Here is a 20085-nt window from a genome sequence, read left to right on the forward strand (position 1 = left end):
ATGAACTCCTACTGATAACAATAGAAAGGCAAACTGTTCAATAAAAATGGGCATTAAGATTTATACAGACATTTCAAAGAACAGATATGCAAAAACCAGTAGGCACGTTCAAAGTTGTTCATCATTATTAGTTATTAGGGAAGGTAAATTAAAAATACACAAAAATGGCTACAGTTAAAGACTGTCAATAGTAAATATTGACAAAAACACAAAGCAGTTAGAACACTCAAATGCTGCTAGGAGTGAAAATTGGTACACAATTTAAAAAGCTAGCAATTTCTGTAAATGAAACATGCTTTTATAATATAAACACCCTTACATATTCACCTAATTATATTTCTACATAGTTATCCAAAAGAAATAATATATGTCCTCAAAAATCTTGTATAAGAATGCTCACCATAGCTTTATTTATAGTAGCCAGAAATTGGATACAGCACAAAGAATCATCAATTAAAAAATCAATAAATAACTTATGGTATATCCATACAATAAAATAATAGCATTGAAAAGGAATGGGTTCCTGATGCACACAAAAACATGGAGGAATCTCAATAACAGCATGTTGAGTGAAAAAAATGGAATATTAATATACACATTAATATGGTTATATCTAAAAAAACATTATTCCAAGTGAAGTCTGAAAATTGTTGCCTGTGGAAGGGGGTACATTTCCCAGAAAGGGGCATGAGAGAAATCTCTAGAGTAATGGAAGTGTTCTATATTATGTGTTGAAAATTGGTATATAATTTTTAAAAATGTACTAACACTTAAGGTTTGTCTATTTTGCCAAAAAAAAGTTATGAAAAGAAAAAAAGATACAGGAAAGGAAACATAAAATTACAGAAAAATCTAAACAACAGTAAGAAAGAAACATTTTTGACACACCTATTCTATGAATTAAGCATAAAGACGCACTTCCAAACGTGCAAAACACATTCATGTACACAATATTATCCACTGTGGAATTATTTGTAATTCCAGAATATAAAAAACAACCTAAATGCCTAGACATAAAAAAATAGTTGATTGAACTATTTTACTGCAATTCAACGTAGTACCATGGCAGATGTTTTTTGTTTTTTGTTGTTGTTGTTGTTGTTGCCAGAATCCAGAAACAGCAGCTGTTTTAAAAACTGATGAGTGACTTCCAGTGTGTGTGTATATGTGTGTGTGTGCATACATATGCTTATTTTTGAAAAAGAAGACAAGATGATGAATAAACAAAAAATTAACAAAGTTTGTTATCTCTAGAATGGGCCTGAAGAAGAACAGGGGAATGTACACACAATTCACTCTGAGTGTGTGTATATGTATGTATCTGAAGGGTTTTGTCTTCTCAAGCCATGTAAAGGCTTTGCCTAGTTTAAAAATAAATGTAACCAACAGGATGGTAACAACTATAAATTTAAAACTAACAAAAAATTAATGAAACTAACTGTATATCCAAATGATACAACATGTAGAACAAAATAAACGACTCTAAGCAGTTACACAGTATAAGTTCAGTCCAAAGACAGAAAAAAAAAAAAGAAAAATGTGTTGAACATTACTTTGTATATTCTAAAGCTATTGTGTGTGTATATGTGGGTGTGAGTAGTATAGAATCTAGCAAATGAGTAAACATGTTGCTGCTCTTTGGAGTCAGGGTTCATGCTGTCAGAGAAAGTGGGTTACAACAAAAGAAAGAAATGGGGAAAGGAGAGGCAGAGTCTTGTTGTATTAGACTAAAATTTGAGGCATCAGGATGAACTAGTGAACCTGCAAGTGAACTATATATAAATAACCACTTTGTGGTTGCTTTCTCAGTGGAGAGGGGTGTAGTCTAGTGGAAGATCTCAGTCCTGCTCCCCAGATGCCTGGATATAAACTCAGCACTATTGGTTGAGCACAGTGGGAATGAGACTGACCTTGTTGGCTGCATGGGAGCTGCCCGAGGCCTATCACTGCCGACTTTCCTCCACTTCCCTGGTGACCTGTACACCATAGCAGAGGCAGCCATAATCCCCTTGGGAACATAACTGCATTGGCTGGAGAACCACCCTCTAATCCCCCCTTCCCCCCACCCCCCGCCCTGCAGTGGCCACAGCAAGCCGCATTCAAGGAGAAATCTGAGTTCAGACACACCTAACTCTGCCCCAACCTAATCATTTTTCTCTACCCTCCCTGGTAGCCAAAGACAAAAGACACAAAATTTTTGGGAGCTCTATGGCCCCGCCCATTGCCTGAGAAACCTAAGTACTTATCCTGTCCAATGTAGGGCAAGCTTATATCCCTCTTCTACCACGACTGCTGGTGCTGTCTTGAAAGTGGCACCTCCTGACTGGAGGCCAACCATCTCAAGCCATTGCAGCAACTCATAACAGAACAACCCTGCTCCAAAGAAGAAGAAGAAAAAAAAACAACTAATTCCACTGCCTGCATCACCCTGCCTAACCAGAGGTGCTGAGCTTGTCCAGCATTTGAGAAAACCGGAGCACTAAACACAACTACAACCAAGGACTCCTACAGAGTCTGCTTCACTCCCCTGCCACATCCACCAGAGCAGGTGCTGGTATCCATGGCTGGGAGACCTGAAGACAGATCACATCAAAGACTCTTTGCAGACATTCCCCAGCACTAGCCCAGAGCTTAGTAGCTCCGGTGGGTGGCTAGAACCAAAAGCACAGTAATAATCACTGCAGTCTGGCTCTCAGGAAGCCCCATACCTAGGGGAAGGGGGAGAGGACCACATCAAGGGATCACCCCATGTGACAAAATAATCTGAACGGCAGCCCTTGAGTTTCAGATCTTTTCACTGAAACACCCTCCCCAATTGAGAAGGAACCAGAAAAATAATTGTGGTAATAAGACAAAACAAGTTTCTACAAACCTCCAAAAGATCACACTAGCTCTCCACCAACGGATCCAAGCCAAGAAGAAATCTCTGAATTGGCAGACAAAGAATTCATAATGTTGACTATTAAGCTATTTATATAGTTTGACTCTGTGTTCCCCCTCAAATCTTGTCACAAATTGTACTCCCCATGTGTTGAGGGAAGGATCTGGTGGAAGGTGATTGGATCATGGAGGCCATTCCCCCTATGCTGTTCTCACTACAGCGAGTGAGTTCTCATGAGATCAGATAGTTTTCAAGTGTTTGGCAATTCCCTCCTGCCTCCTGCTGCCATGTAAGATGAGCCTTCCTTCCCCATCTTCTTCTGTCATGATTGTAAGTTTCCTGAGGCCTCCCCACACATGTAAATCTGTGGGCCAATTAAACCGCTTTCCTTTAAAAACTACCCAGTCTCAGGTAATGCTTTATAGCAGTGTGAAAACAAACTAATAAAAATACTCCAGGAGGTACCAGAGAAAGGTGAAAATCAGCTTAAAGAAATTTAAAAAGAATACAGGATATGGATGAAAAAATCCCCAGAGAAACAGATGTCATAAAGAAAAGACAATCATGACTTCTGGAAATGAAAGAAAACTTAGAGATATGCATCACACACTGGAAAGATTCAGAAATAGAACTGAACAAGTAGAAGAAGGAACTTCAGAGCTCAAAGTAAAGACTTTTGGATTAATCCAATCCAACAAAGACAAAGAAAAAAGATTTTAAAAAATGAACAAAGCTTTTAAGAAATGTGGCATTATGTTTAACAACCAAACAAGAATAATTGAGTTTCTGAGGAGAAAGATAAATTTGAAGGTTTGGGAAACATATTTGAAGGAATAATTGAGGAAAACTTCACTGGTCTTGCTAAAGATCTAGACATCCAAATACAGGAAGCGCAAAGAACACCCAGGAAATTTATTAAAAAAAAATCATCGACTAGGCACATAGTCATAAGATTATGTAAAGTCAAGACGAAGGAAATAATCTTAAGAACTGGGAGGCAAGAGCATCAGATAACCTATGAAAAAAAACCTATCGAATTAATAGCAGATTTCTCAACAGGAAAGCCTACAATCCAGAAGGGATTTGGTTCCTATTTTTAGCCTCCTAAAGCAAAATGATTATCAGCCAAAAATTTTGTACCCAGTGAAACTGAGCCTCATAAATGGAGGGATAAATAATTTTTCAGAAAAACAAATGCTGGGAGAATTCACCACTACCAAGCCAGCACTACAAGAAATGCTAAAAGGAGTTCCAAAGCTTGAAACAAACCTCAAATGCACCAAAAAATAGAACCTCCTTAAAGCATAAATCTCACAGGGCCTATAAAACAATAACACAATGAAAAAAATCCAAGATATTCGGGCCACAATTAGCATGATGAATAGAAAAGTACTTCACATCTCAATACTAACGATAAATGTAAATGGCTTAAATGCTCCACTTAAAAGATACAAAATGGCATAATGGATAAAAATCCACTAACCAATTATCTGCTGTCTTTAGGAGACTTACCTAACATATAAGGACTCACATAAACTTAACATAAAGTGGTGGGAAAAGATATTCCATGCAAATAGAAACCAAAAGCAAGCAAGAATAGTTATTCTTACATCAGACAAAACAGACTTTAAAGCAACAACAGTTAAAAAAGAGACATTATATAATGATAAAATGACTAGTCCAACAGGAAAATATCATGATTCTAAATATATATTCACCTAACACTGGAGCTCCTAAATTTATAAAACAATTACTAATAGCCCTAAGAAATGAGATAGCAACACAACAATAGTGGGAGACTACAGTGGATAAAATTATAAATTAACTCCAAAAGGAACCCCAAAAACTGTACAAATACATGGAAATTAAATAATCTGCTCCTGAATGATCCTTGAGTCAACACTGAAATCAAGATGAATATTTAAAAATTATTTGAACTAAATGATAATAGTAACACCACCTATCAAAATCTTTTGGATACAGCAAAATCAGTGCTAAGAGGAAAGTTCATATCATTAAGTGCCCACATTAAAAGTCTGAAAGAGCACAAATAGACAATCTAAGGTCACACTTCAAGGAACTACAGAAGCAAGATCAAACTAAACCCAAACCCAGCAAAAGAAAATAAATAACCAAGATCAGAGCTGAACTAAACGAAATTGAAACAACAATAAAAAGCAACACAAAAGAAAAATGAAACAAAGAGATAAATGAAACAAATCAATAGACAATTAGTGAGATTAACCAAGAAGAGAGAAGATCCATATAGGCTCCATTAGAAACAAAATGATAAATATTACAAATTGTTGTGTTTGCCAATGATATGACTGTACACCTAGAAAACCCTAAAGACTCGACCAAAAGGCTCCTAGATCTGATAAATGAATTCAGTTAAGTTTCAGAATACAAAGTTAGTGTACACAAATCAGTAACACTTCTATATGCAATTGCAACCAAGGTAAGAATCAAATCAGAATCAAATCAAAAAGAATGCCCCTTTTACAACAGCTGCAAAATAACTAAAATACTTAGAAATATACCTAACCAAAGAGGTGAAAGATCTGTACAATGAAAACTATGAAACCCTTCTGAAAGAAATTATAGATGACACAAACAAATGGAAACACATTTCATGCTCATGGATAGGTAGAATCAATACTGTGAAAATGACCACACTGCCAAAAGCAGTATTAAAAATTCAATGCAATTCTCATCAAAATATCAGTATCATTCTTCACATAACTAGAAAAAACAATCCTAAAATTCATATGGAACCAAAAAAAGAACTAAAATAGCCAAAGCAAGACTAAGTAAAAAGAACAATTCTGGATGCATCACATTATCCAGCTTCAAACTATACTACAAAACTATAGTTACCAAAACAGCATGGTACTGGTATAAAAACAGGCATGTAGACAAATGGAACAGAATAGAGAACCCAGAAATAAAGCCAAATATTTACAGCCAACTGATATTCAACAAAGCAAATAAAAACATGAAGTGCAAAAAGGACAGCTTATTCAACAAATGGTGCTGCATTAATTGGCAAGCCACATGTAGAAGAAGGAAACTGGATCTTTGTTTCTCATCTTATACAAAAATCAACTTAAGATGGGTCAATAACTTAAATATAAGACCTGAAACCATAAACATTATAGACAATAACATTGGAAAAACCCCTCTGGACATGTTTTAGGCAAAGAGTTTATGACCAGGCACCCAAAAGCAAATGCAACAAAAACAAAGATAAATAGATTGGAATTAATTAAACTAAAAAGCTTTCTGCACAGCAAAATAAATAATCAGCAGAGTAAACAGACAACTCACAGAGTAAGAAAAAATCTTCGCAAACTATACATCTGACAAAGGACTAATATCCAGAATCTACAAGGAACTCAAACAAATCAGCAAACATAAAAGAAATAATCACATCAGTAAGTGGGCCAAGGACAAGAATAAACAGTTCTCTAAAGGACATATACAAATGACCAACAAACACATAAAAAAAATGCTCAACATCACTAACTATCAAGGAAATGCAAATAGAAACCACAATGTCAAACTTACTCCTACAAGAATGGCCATAATTTAAAAATTAAAAAAAAAAAATAGGTGTTTGTGTGGATGAGGTGAAAGGGAAAACTTTTACAGTGTTGGTGGGAATGTAAACTAGTACTACCACTATGGAAAAATGGTATGGAGATTCCTCAAATAACTAAAAGTGGAACTACCATTTCATCCAGCAATCCCACTACTGGGTATCTATCCAGAGAAAAAGAAGTCATTATATGAAAAAGACACTTGTAAATTCATGTTTGTAGAGCACAAATTAAAAATGCAAAAATATGGAGCCAGCGTAAATGCCTATCAACCAAGTGGATAAAAAAATAAGAAAAAAATATATATATCACGTATATATATGATATGTATATCACATATATGTGATATTATGTATCACATGTATGTATGTATCATATATACACACACATATACCTATATCTCATGGAATACCACCCAGCCATAAAAATAAATGAAATAATGGCATTTGCAGCAGCCTGAATAGAGTTGACGACTATTATTATAAGTGAAGCAACTTGGAAAACCAAACAGCATATGTTCTCATTTATAAGTGGGAGCTAAGCTACAAGGACACAAAAGCGTAAGAATGATATAATAAACCGTGGGGACTCTGGGGGACTCTAAGTGGGTGAGGTACAAAAGACTACACATTGGGTACAGTATACACTGCTTGGGTGATGGGTGCACTGATATCTCAGAAATCACCACTAAATAACTTATTTGTGTAACCAAATGCCACCTGTTTTTCATAAACTGTGGAAATAAAGAAATTATAAATTTTTGATTAAAAATCATAGTAAATTCAATGTTTCCTGCCTATTTACCTTATTCATATTTGTATTACCATTTTTGTCATTTAGTTATAATAGTCAATAACTTTACATCATTTTCAGTAGGATAGTTTTATACGATCATGTAGTAACTACCATAATCAAGAGAGAGATCATCCTCCTCACTCTAAAATTTTCTTTCTGTCCTTCTGCAGTTGACCACCTCACTCCATTCCTAGTCTCTGATCATCACTGATTTGTTTTTCTGTCGCTAGTGTTTTGTGTGTTCCAAAATTTTATATGTGTGTGTTATAATAAAATATGTATTCGTTTGTATTTGACTTCTTCAGCTTAGCAATATCACTATCTTAACAATATTGAATTTTTCCACCTATAAACACAATGTATTATTTCATCTTCTAATTGTTCATTGCAGATATCAAAATGTAATTAATTTTGATATTAACCTTATATTCTGTAACATGTTAATTTCACTTATTAGTTTCAGTAGTTATTTTGTAGACTGTTGGATTAACCATTCATAATTCTGTCATCTGTAAATAAGTATCACCTAAATTCTTCCTTTCCAATTGGTTTGCATTTCATTTTCACTTCATTTGTACTTCATTTTTTTTGCTTTATTGTGCTAACAATAAAGTTAAAAAGAAATAGTGAGTATAGATATTCTTTATTTGTTCCTGATTTTAAGTAGAAAGCATTTAGTTTTTCACTGTTGAACATGATGCTAGTTGTAGACTTAGAAAAAAGACAGTAAGAAAATTTCCCAGTATACGTAGCTTGTTTATAGTAAATTGTAGATATTCTGAATTTCATTATTTTTCTTTGAACAGTGTTTCCCTGCTTTTAAAACAATAAATGTAGATGGCTTTAAGCCAATTTAAATAGGAGTTTTCCTTATTTAGAGCTGGAAGATCTTAAGTTATATGATACATTTAATATCAACAAATGGGCATGTATAACATGGATCCCAGTAGACAGGGATCATAATCAATGATTAACATGTGAATCATTAAAGAATGTACAGCCGCATTGTTAATCCCTAGAGAAAACTTACTTTTGGCTTGCACTTACTCTCGTGTGTGTGTGTCTGTGTGCATGCATGTTAAGGAAGTGGGTGTGTGGTAGAAGGGGCAGGACAGGATTATTTTGAGTGTTGTGCAAATTTAACATTGGCAATATATTGTTTTTGTAGAGATGTGATCTCGCTATGTTGGCCAGGGCGGTCTTGCACTCCTAGCCTCAAGCAATTATCCTGCCTCAGCCTCCCAAAGTGCTGGGATTACAGAGGAGAGCCACCACATCTGGCCAAAAATAAAATTTTAAAAAGCATTTTAATGTATGCACATATGTTAATAGATACATATTTACACTGTGTATAATTACCATGTATTTCTAATTTATGTTTATAATGTATATAATTATAGTGTTTATAATGTATATAAGTCAAAGAGTAATATAAAAAAATGTTTGTAGTACGTATGTCCCATTTAGATTAATACAATAAAAACATTTTAAGATGTAGTGGAATACATATTTGATTTTAGCCTTATGTTTTCTATTTAACCACATGTAAATACTAGTGGTATTGGCACAATTGAAGATCCAAAAATGTGCTTATGCTTCAAGGAGTCCCAAAAAAGGTGAGTGACACTTTGGGGAGGACTAGATTAAGTCTACCTCTTTGTATTGCCTGACTCTGGTTGTGGTATATTACCGCTTCCATGCTGTCTCATATGTAAATAACTAGATAAGCTCTTAAAGAGGTTTGAAGTAATTGTCACTCTCTGAATAAATTTAATAGGTGTTGAACAGGATAAAGAAGAGATAAAGTTCCCAGGATTATGAAAAATGGAACAGGTGAGCAGAAAGAGCATGGCCTTTGTAGTCTGACCTGGTGACTTAACTAATTTTATAGCTTCTTCATGTTCTTTATAGCATTTAAAGAACTTATCTTCTAGAGGTATGAAAATTAAATAAGATTATAGTATTATGAAGTTTAATAAATGATAGGTTTTTATGATTCTTATAATAGATAATCTAACATAAGAACATAATGAAATTTATCAAGATAAGAAATTATATTGTTAAAGACAATAGAAAGTAGATAATTTGGAACTGAATAAAATGGGATTTGTATCTGAATTAAACTAGTTCAATTGAGGCCTTGCTTAAAGCACAGACTTACTCTATAAGAAACTTAAATATTTAATTAACAGTAAAATAAAGATAGCCATAATAATTTTACTATTTAGTTGTATTAAGCCATTTCTGTTTTGCTATAAAGAAGTACCTGAGACTGGGTAATTTATAAAGCACAGAGGATTAATTGGCTCACAGTTCTGCAGGCTGTACAAGAAACATGGCTTCTGGTGAGGCTTGGGAAGCTTTTACTCATGGCAGAAGGCAAAGCAGAAGCTTGCACATCACATGGCAAAAGCAGGAGCAAGAGGATGGAGGGGAGATGCCACACACTTTTTTTGTTATTGTTGTTGAGACAGAGTCTCGTTCTGTTGCCCAGGCTGGAGTGCAGTGATACCATCTTGGTTCACTGCAACCTCCACTTCCCAGGTTCAAGTGATCCTCCCAACTCAGCCTCCCAAGTAGCTGGGATTACAAGGGTGTGCCACCATGCCTGACTAATTTTTGTACTTTAAGTAGAGACAGAGTTTCATCATATTGGCCAGGTTGGTCTCAAACTCCTGACCTCAAGTGATCCACCCACCTCAGCCTCTCAAAGTGCTGGGATTTCAGGCATGAGCCACCGTGTCCAGCTGGAGATACCACATACTTTTAAACAACCAGATCTCGTGAGAACTCACTATTATGAAGATAGCACCAAGGCATGAAGGATCATCCCCCATGACCCAAACGCCTCCCACCAGGCTCCACCTCCAGCACTGGGAATTACAATTCAACATAAGATTTGAGTGGGGACAAATATCCAAACCGTAATAGTAGTTATACAAACAAAAACAGTAAGCATACATGTTATCAGTTTGGAATTTAGTGATTAATTGCTTTAGGAACATACCTTTTGCAATAACTTTAAAAGATAATCCAGTATGATATTATATATGTATACACACAGCCATGTAAGATTTATATTTAGCAAAAAATTTATGCTAAAATGACTAATTTGGAGTCAATTCTAAATTTATTCTTCCTATGGCTCATGCCACCAGACAGGCATAATCATGAGGGATGTAAAAAGTTCCTATGAAAGCAACTCTGTCAAAGAGAAGGGATGATCAGAGAACAAGGTAAAACCTGCTCCTCGGGACAGAGATGGGAAATCTGGCCCAAATTTGAAAGCACAGCGAAAGAAAAGCAGACCTAAGAGGTTCAGCACACAGGACCTGTGTTAGGCAAAGAAAATAAGAAATGCTTAGTAGTCAATCTGGCTGACAGTTGAAATCTGGAGAAGTTTATGGGTGGTAATTGTCTATGTGGATTTTTTTTTTTCCACAAGGGTTTCTCTGCTAGTGGGGAATCAGGGGCAGGGAGTGGATAGAAAGAAAATTTAAGGCAGAATACAAATAACAGAGGAGAAAATGGTGGAGCATAATTCTGTATCTAGATTCAAGCAAAACAGGCTACTTTGGATAACAAAAAGGTGTCTTAGGTACTGGAGGAGGGTATCTTAGAGTTTATGGGAGAATCAGGTATCCTGTGAAATGTGGTTAAAGGTAGACATATTAATCTATGTGATTAGGGCCAGAATAAGGTAAGGTGTAGGAGTATGCACAAGTGATTTTCTCTAGGCAGCGATTTGTGTCCTTTTTAAAAAGGTAGAGCTTGTGTTAAGTGAATGAACATTTTTAGAAGAAACTTGTTTTTCTGTAGATGCAGAAGTAACGTCTTCTGTTAAAACTGTCCATTCCAGATCTGTAAAATAGATGTGTGGTAGACACATCATCTTTATTGCTCCATTACATTTTTCAAAATGATAGGATCCCCAACCCAGTAAAAATAATTTGATTCGCTGTGATTTACACAGAGAGAGAAAATCTAGTAGTTCTACAGGAATATTTTAAGAGAAAAAAATCACATTCTCACATGGACTCAAATTCATTAATAACAAAATACTGCCATAATTAATGAGGAGCTTTTAGAATCGCTATTTTTTAAAGCTGCATGATGTTTACATGTTTTGATAGATTGTTATGCTTGAGGGAGAAATGAAATGTGAAGATCACAACTGAATAATTCAGGGCTAGATTTCAAGGGTAGAAATTGTTTTACATTGATGAGGTGTATAGAATTTCTTTAGACTTTATAAAGAGCAGAAGATAAGCTTTCATTCATGTGATGACAAAACAAGTCAAGTAGATATATTTGGGTACTCTAACTTTGCATAAAGTATGTGATCAGCTCCTTTCAGTGGAGTACATCATTTAAAAATGATTACTATCACAGCTGCTACAATGATGAAGGGGGTTCCGTAAGAGTTCTATTTCAGGTATATAGCATGTTATGACATTTTGTAGGATAGGTTTTTGCCTGCTTTTTCACCTGAAAAATTTAGATTACTCATCTATATGCCAATTACACCACTGAAGATGGAGATTTATGTCTCAGAACAATGTATATATTTTATAGCAACAGACTGGAGAGTGACAGCAGGCTAGTACACACTATTATGGAAATGGTAACCTAGGAATAGATTGCAAAGCAGTTCTTAATCGTATGCAAAAGGCACTCTCAGTAAGCTTGCAAACAAGACAAAACTATAAATTATACCATAACATATAAAAATAACAAATCATGATAGAAATCACAGCTGTTTCATGGTTGCAATGAAAAAAAACTTGCTAAACATGAAAAATGACTGAATTTTGATTTTATCCTTTTTTTCCACAAACTGTAAGTGAAGAGACAGAAGGTGGTCAAGAAAAGTATATCCTGAGAGTCAAATCAAAGAAAATATGTCTTGTCTACAAACTTCTATAAATAAAAATTAGAGAATATTTTTAAAGTAGCCCATTAAAGTACTATTCTGAACTGGGTAACTTGAAAAAATCACATAGAAAATATGTATTATGAGCTATGATTTTCTCTAGATGAATTTGCATAGTCTATGCATAATATAAATGAAATAGCTGTACAGCAAAATCTAGGTCTGAAAGAGTCAGAAGTTTCTGATGGTGGGAACCAAGTCATGACTTATGCATACTCTGAGTGTGCTTCCTGGATTGAGTAAACCTAGAATCACTCTTCCATTATAAAAGCATATTATATAAAACACATCCACTGTCTCAGCAGTGTTCAGCAAAACACATCATTAATAAAAAGAAATGCTGGAAGTAACAAAAACCCAGTTGTAATAATGATTATCGACAGTTACTGACCACGTATAATGTTTCAGGAATTTTTCTAAGCATTTTACATATAAAATTTAATATTCACATTAGCCTCATAAGGTGGGGACTATTTTTAAAATGTTAATTTTTGGTGTGGTAAAAGCTGTATAACATAAAATTTACCCCATTAATAATTTCTAAGAGTACAATTCAGTAGTGTTGAGTGTATTCACAATGTTGTGCAACCAATATTCAGAACTTTTATCTGAATTTTTATCTGAAAAAAATGAAACACTACACTGATTAAACAACTCTTTATTTTCACCTCTCTGAAGTTCCTGACAATTACTGTCCTACTTGGTTTCTATGAATTTGACTACTCTAGATACCTCATATAAGTGGAGTCACATAGTCTGTCTTTATGAGTGATTTATTTCACTTAGTATAATGTTCTCATGGTTCATTCATGTTGTTGTGTAAAGTCAATATGTATTTCCTTTTTAAGGCTGAATAATCCATTGCATGTATATATCACATTTTGTTTACCTACTCATCTGTTGATGGACCCTAGAGTTGCTTCTACTTCTTGGTTATTGTGAATAGTGCTGTTATGAGCGTGGGCTTGCAAGTGTCTGAGATTCTGCTTTCAATTCTTTTGTATATATACCAAGAGTAGAGTTGCTAGGTCATGGGGTAGTCATATTTTTACTTTTTCTAAGAAACTACCATGTTGTTTTCCACAGTGGCTGCACTGTTGCATATTCCCACTAACTGCACAGGGTTCCAGTTTCTCAGTATGCTCACCAACGCTTGTTATTTTCTAACATTTGTTTGTTTGATAGTAGCTGTACTTACGGGTGTGAGGTGGTATCTTGTTGTGGTTTTGATTTACATTTCCTGACTACTATTTTTAGCCACATTTTTTCAGTTGGAGAAGCTATGCTACAGAGAAGTTATGTAATATGTGCAAAGGCACCCAGTTCAGGGTGGAGCTTAAAATCCAAACACTCTGCCTTCTATGCTTGAGTTTCTGACTCTTACTTTGCAGTCAGCAATTACAGTCATATTGAAAAAGTGAAGATTTCTGTGTAAGAGCAATTAGAACAGAGTAGCTGGTTGATACATACTGTGTACTGGAAATATGAAAGTAGAGAACAATAGACGGATTGTGAGTTCACCTTAATTGACACCAAAACTGATGAAGAGAAATGGTTGTTTTGTGAGAGATTGCACAAGTCAGTGTGTGAATGAAAAGAGTAATGGGTAATAAAGGAAGACTAGAAGCAAAACACTTTTCTTAGTCACATTTGGGTAGATTTTCTCTAGCTCACAACATGGAAATTGGTAATGTTGTCAATGTGGAAATGCGGCAAATCATACTAGCCTCACACTAGGTGTTATTTGTGACTTACGTGTAAACAACTGCTTGGATGAACGATTTAATTAATGTAATATTTAGGAATTTAGATTTACTCATTCTCTTTTAGTCTCATTTGTTGTCTTTCTTAAGCCGCAGGTTTTAAAGAAAAATCAGGATATTTTGCAGTTGTATTGGACCAGGTGACACTCATTTAAACATTTCTGTCAAGACTCTAAAGTCTTTTTTTGGAAATTCAGTGAGTGGCACATAACTTAAAAATCAGAATGAATACTGAATAATTACCACCTATTATTCCAAGCTTTCTCCTACATCTTTCACATGCAATGATCTCATTTAATCCATACAAAACTACTTAACAAAGGTATTAACAATACAGTTGAGAAGTTCGATGTTATATGCAGTTATTATTTGAAGTCTAAATTCTACTTATGAAAAATACAAAATTCAAATCGGTTCTAATCTGGAGCAAAATCAGTGTTCTAAACAAGTAAGCCAACCCATATTTATTTGTTTATATCATCATTTAGTAATTTATCATACTTTAGTAAATGTCTTTCATTTATCAAACAAAAAACACAAATAAGACACAGGCTCTCATTTTAGTGAGAATGAAGTCAACTTAACATGGTTTGTACAGGAAATCTACAAATAAAAGATCATAACAAACTTCAGTGAATGGATAGGATAAACTAACTTCTCCCAGAACAACGGGAAAAAGTCAAATAAATCACAAAGATTATATTTTTAAAGACTCCAAGGTGTTGTAGAAACAATGACCACAGGATAAGTTGAAATTTCATAGAGGAGGACCGTTTAAGATAAGCTGACTGCCACTAGACTTCTTTATATTTATCCTGAGGTTTGGGTTGCATATGTGGGAGGCTCGATAAAAGATAGCCATTAGGATGATGATGGGGAGGAGGGGAGGAGGAGAATAATGGTGATTAACTGTTGCATAACATATAATATTTTTGTTTCTGGAAAGGTATGTTTCTCTGATTGTTAGCTCACTTGCAAAACCATTTTGACAGATATACTGAGGCCAATGAATAATTACCTCCTTCTATCATACAATGTCATCTCCACCCAGATCTCAGTTTGTTTTTGATACATCTTATGCAAAAGAATGCTCATCCTAGACTTTCTCACTATGGTTTTGGCAACGATGCATATGATAGCTCCAATAACATTACTAGACTATAGTTACCATTAATAAAAAGAGATTGTCCCTTCAAAACATATCCCAATTCTTCATTATACAAACAACATAAACAAGATTTTCCTTTATTCTTAATTCCCTCCTTACTATTATAATTATTTCAAAAGCTGTCATAAATTGTAAGTATACAAAGACAGCTGTTAACAGCATCATCTCTCATCTACAAATTTTCATGTTTAAATTCAATGAAACACAGTACTCTTATGAAAATCCTCAAGGTACAGTATAAAAAGGAAGGTTTTAAATGTGATTTTTTGCTAAAGGCAAATTGCATTGAACCTTATTGGCTTTTTACTACACTAGAGCATTTTCTCTTTGAAATTTGCCAGTAGAAGCCTCACAATATTTTGTCAGGTATACTTTTTGTCTTAAATAAGTGCTGAGTCCTTTCTCCTTAGGGAGGAGTGGCTGGCAACAGAAACAAGATAATTATTCCTCGATAAATTTTTGTTTTCAGGACTTTAAAAAGTTTCTTTTAATTCTCCAAAGGTGTTCTGATGTAGCAGTTTTTATAAGGAAAACGTGTGAGATTTCTTTCATGACAAAAATGAACAGAGAAGAGTAGAGGAAATATTAATGAATCTAATGTCATGGATATGGAAAAATTTTTTGTGCCTCTTCTACCTTCCATTTCAAATATGATACATATAATATGTTGATCACTTATTTGAAACTAAAGACTTTTTCCCTTTGCAAGACATGTTTATATTTCTTTATTTTAAAGCTTCCATTCATTCTACGTCTTTCTCACCACACTTGTAGTCTTTCTGCAAGGAAATGAGTAAGTATGGCATATAATTCACACTTTCTCATATTTTTCACAAGGAATACCTTCTTGGGTACATCTGTAAAGTCAATACCTGTTAACTAACATAACAGAATAGTTCTGTGAATTGTTTTTCTGGCAGCATGTTAGCCCTGGTGGTCCTTAAAGCCCATTGTAAAGAGTTGCTAAAAGGTGCCTTCAGGCTGCAGGTGGTGAAAAGGAAGAGGAGAGTACATTTGGACTAATATTACCTGAGATGCTTTAAGGATTGGATCTCATAGTCACTGACAAAAGAGACGCTCAAATGTCAGGATGCTCAGGGATGTGACCTCGGATTCCTTGCAGATACTTCTGTGTGTATCACTTACTGTGATTAACAAAACTTGCTGATGCCACGTTGTCGATGGCTCTAGTTTTGAGGATGGCAATTGTGTTTTGTATTTGTGCTTCTGAATATCATAATTTGTCTTAATTTCTTCTTCTCTATTTATTAGGTTGATGCAAAAACCATCACAGCTTTTGCCATTACTTTTAAACGGCAAAAACTGCAATCACTTTTGCACCAACCCAATATGTGATCATTTAAATTTCATACAATATTTCAACATTGTGCCTTGTTATTAGTGACAAAAATATCTCTTGAATAAAATAAAAACTTCAGATTGGCTAATTTGTATAATATTCTTTGTGACTGTGAAGTCTGTTTTTAACAACAATCAAGAAAGCTTTACTATGAAAAGACAATACCTATTGCACCTAAAGTCTTAAGACAGCTAAAGGAATATTGTTTCTAAGTTTTTTTTTTATTTTTAATTTTTATGGGTACAGAGTAGGTGTATATATTTATGGAGTACATGAGATGTTTTGATGCAGGCATGCAATGTGAAATGAACACTTCTTTCTGAAGAAAGGGATTTCCATCCCCTCAAGCATTTGTTCATTGAACTGCAAACAATCCAATTACACTCTTTAAGTTATTTAAAAATGTACAGTTATTATTGGCTATAGTCACCCTGTTTTATTATCAAAGAATACTGTTCTTTTAATTGCAAAATTTAGATCTACCAACTGAAAGATTATAGGTGGTTACTTATGATATACCCTACAGCAAACAGGGTACAAATTAATTTTCAGGATACCTTATTAGTTCTGTGGCCAATACCTCCATACATATTTATTTCTGAAAAGCATCCTCTTGGCAGCCCTGAAGTTAGTGAAATGAGACCAGTTGTATTCATTTTGGTTTTCAGATACTATTTTAAGCAACTGTATTTTTTTACTCACGTAATTAAGTCCCTGGATAAATTGATGAAAGAAATAAAGTTTTACCTGAGTCTTTCTAAAGTAACTTGAATTTTCCCAGCTACCACTAGCCTATGGGTATAAACAAATCTACATTTATGCCAATACTATTGTCTTCTTGGTTCATCTTCTCTATCAGTTCAACTCTAGAATATTGGCCACTGTAGAAATCTTTCCATCCCTTCTAACTAATATGAGTATGCTCACACATTCTTTTGAACAAAGTCACTTTTTCTCGAAACTTTTGATGTTCAAGAGACAACTGCTGCCATTCAGTAGCCATTCCTTCTCCCTATTGCTGTGCTTCCCAGGCCTGCATTACATTCATTTTTGTAACCCTGGGAAGTATACAACATGTGACTCAATTGAGTTTTCATTTAAGTAAGACATGATTTAGATGTTAAAAAAATTAAGATGCTTAGGAATGTTAGGTAGGGTATATGAGTGCTACTTTTTTTTTTTTTTTCATTTTTTAGTATTGAGAGTCATTCAGTACTGTCCAAAACTAAAACATGTAGTTAAAAAATAATTATTACTTGTGCTAAAAATGTAGATAGGTAAACACATATTTACTAAGGGCCTCTTCTATACCAGAGTCAGTACTGCATGACTGAGGGGCTTTATAAGTTGGTAATACAAAGGACGCTGTGAACAGGGCAGCTGTGCCCTAAATCTGGAGGTGATTCTTCTCTGTTCTGTTTTAGTCACATATTCCGATCATAAGAGAAAAGTAGAGGAAAAAATTCCCCCTGGAACCTGATTTTAAAAATTCTGTTGAAAATGACCTTGTGAGAACATCATATTATTCATATTGGGAAAAAAGGGCTTCTTTTCTGTTTCAAAGGGGCTTAGAAAAAAAAGGGATTTTGTCTATTCTTCAAAGGTCTACCTTTGTTTGGTTCACACAGAAGCTGCACAGCTGTTTCAACTGAACCTTGATATAGAATTTGCTGGAAAAAAAAATCCATTTGCTAAATCAAAGCAGTGTGATATTATTCCTCTACAATTATATAACAATTAGAGATACAGAGATTTCTGTAAGCATCAGAACTGGCTCTGATGCACTAACAAAACCCATGAGACAGTTCTGTAGGATTTTGGCATGATATTAACCTACAAGGACATTTGTCCTACATCTTGCCTTCCTGCATCCTCCCATTCTGGATCTCATCCCAGCTTCTGGATTTAAGCTACCAAATGTTGATTATCTTAAGGGAGATATAGAAAGTACAATGGATAATCTGTTCTACTGATGTATTAAGCTTGATTTTAATGTGTCTCAAGCCAAAAAAATCTTTCTGTGCCAAAATTTATATACATATAGTTTTCCAGGAAACTTACTGGAGTGTGGTAAATTATTGAAATTATTGAATGAATTTGATTAATTCATGTGCAAAAGACAAACAGATCTAAATTTTGTAAAAATAGTAATTATCATGACTTTTCCAATAAGGATTTTGAAGATATGATTATCTTGTAATTTTACTTGGTGATGTATTTTGCTCTACTATAGTATTTGACTATACTATGTACAATTACGATTCATAATTATACATTTGCTGCAAAATCTGAATGTACCTTATTGTTGGTTTAGAAATGCACTTGACTTTTCCAAGTTTATACTCTAAGTTGCAAAAAGATGCGCAGATGAAACAACATCATACAACACTTCAAATTTAGGAAATTGCTAACAAAACAGGTACTTTGGGATATTATTTGAAATTGTATTTTTTAGTAAAATTTTTGAAGTATACTTACTTTTTAAAGTAGAAAAATCTCAAAATAAAACTGAAATTAGGAACAAGTCGGTTTTTTCTCTCTATGCCAGGCTCTTTCACTTAGGGCCTTTTATGTTGTGCCTCTCAGACAGAATTATCCCTCATAGGTAAAGCCTCCAAAAGTTTATTTCGGATTATGTCTAAAGTACTTTGAAAAGAATTTTCTGTATGCATAGGGGCTGCCTGCCTGATGTTGGGTTTGCTCTGCTAGCCAGTAAGAATTATTTCAATCTGAAGATGATGGTTCCTTCCTCAAACTTATGCTACTTTTATCCCCATCAGATATTCATAGGCAAATCTTGACGATTAAGGTTATTCTGTCACCAGGCAAATGTGAAGGTTTACAGCACAGAGAGGAAGATGGGGAATAAACAAGGTTAGAATTCAGAAACTAAAGATCTGAAAAAAAAAATCTTTCTATTGGCCTTATTCTAAAACATTTTTATTTTCAATTGAGCTTAGATAAAACCTTTGTACTTGGCATTATATGCACTACCCTGTTATTTTTTCAAGTCATAAATACAAATTAGAAAAACACAAAACCCAATTATGCATTTTAAATTGTGTACATATTTGTTAAAAGATGGAACTGTAACTTGGGATAACATTTTTGAGGTATAATTGAGAAAGGTATCAATTGTTTATTTAGACCCAGAATAAAGTAAGTAGAACTGGCATATTCTGGTGATATGCCATTTTCTTCTCTTTCTCCCAATTCGTTACAGTTTATGTAACTTTGGGATATAGCTTCCACAGTCCGATTTCCAAATTTCCATCTATATGACTGATGAACAAAAGTGGTTGAGTTTAATCTCAAATGTCAATAAATTCATAGACTACAAATCATTTTTTAGTAAGAATTGTCGAGACACAATGGAAAAGACTAGAGAATATATTTCAAGTATTCCTAACTTCAAAGTACTAAGTTTATTGATTTTACTAGTAAGAAAAATATCCATTATTCTTTACAGTTTTAGGATTTTTAGCATCTGTGTGGTTGTGCTTTTAATTTTTTCCTGTATGAGGTAACTGCAATGTATGTGGATAAGTTATTTTACAATGACCTTTCTCTATGAACCAGAGTTATA

Source organism: Macaca nemestrina, chromosome 4 (assembly GCF_043159975.1).
Source record: "Macaca nemestrina isolate mMacNem1 chromosome 4, mMacNem.hap1, whole genome shotgun sequence".
NCBI lineage: Eukaryota > Metazoa > Chordata > Mammalia > Primates > Cercopithecidae > Macaca > Macaca nemestrina.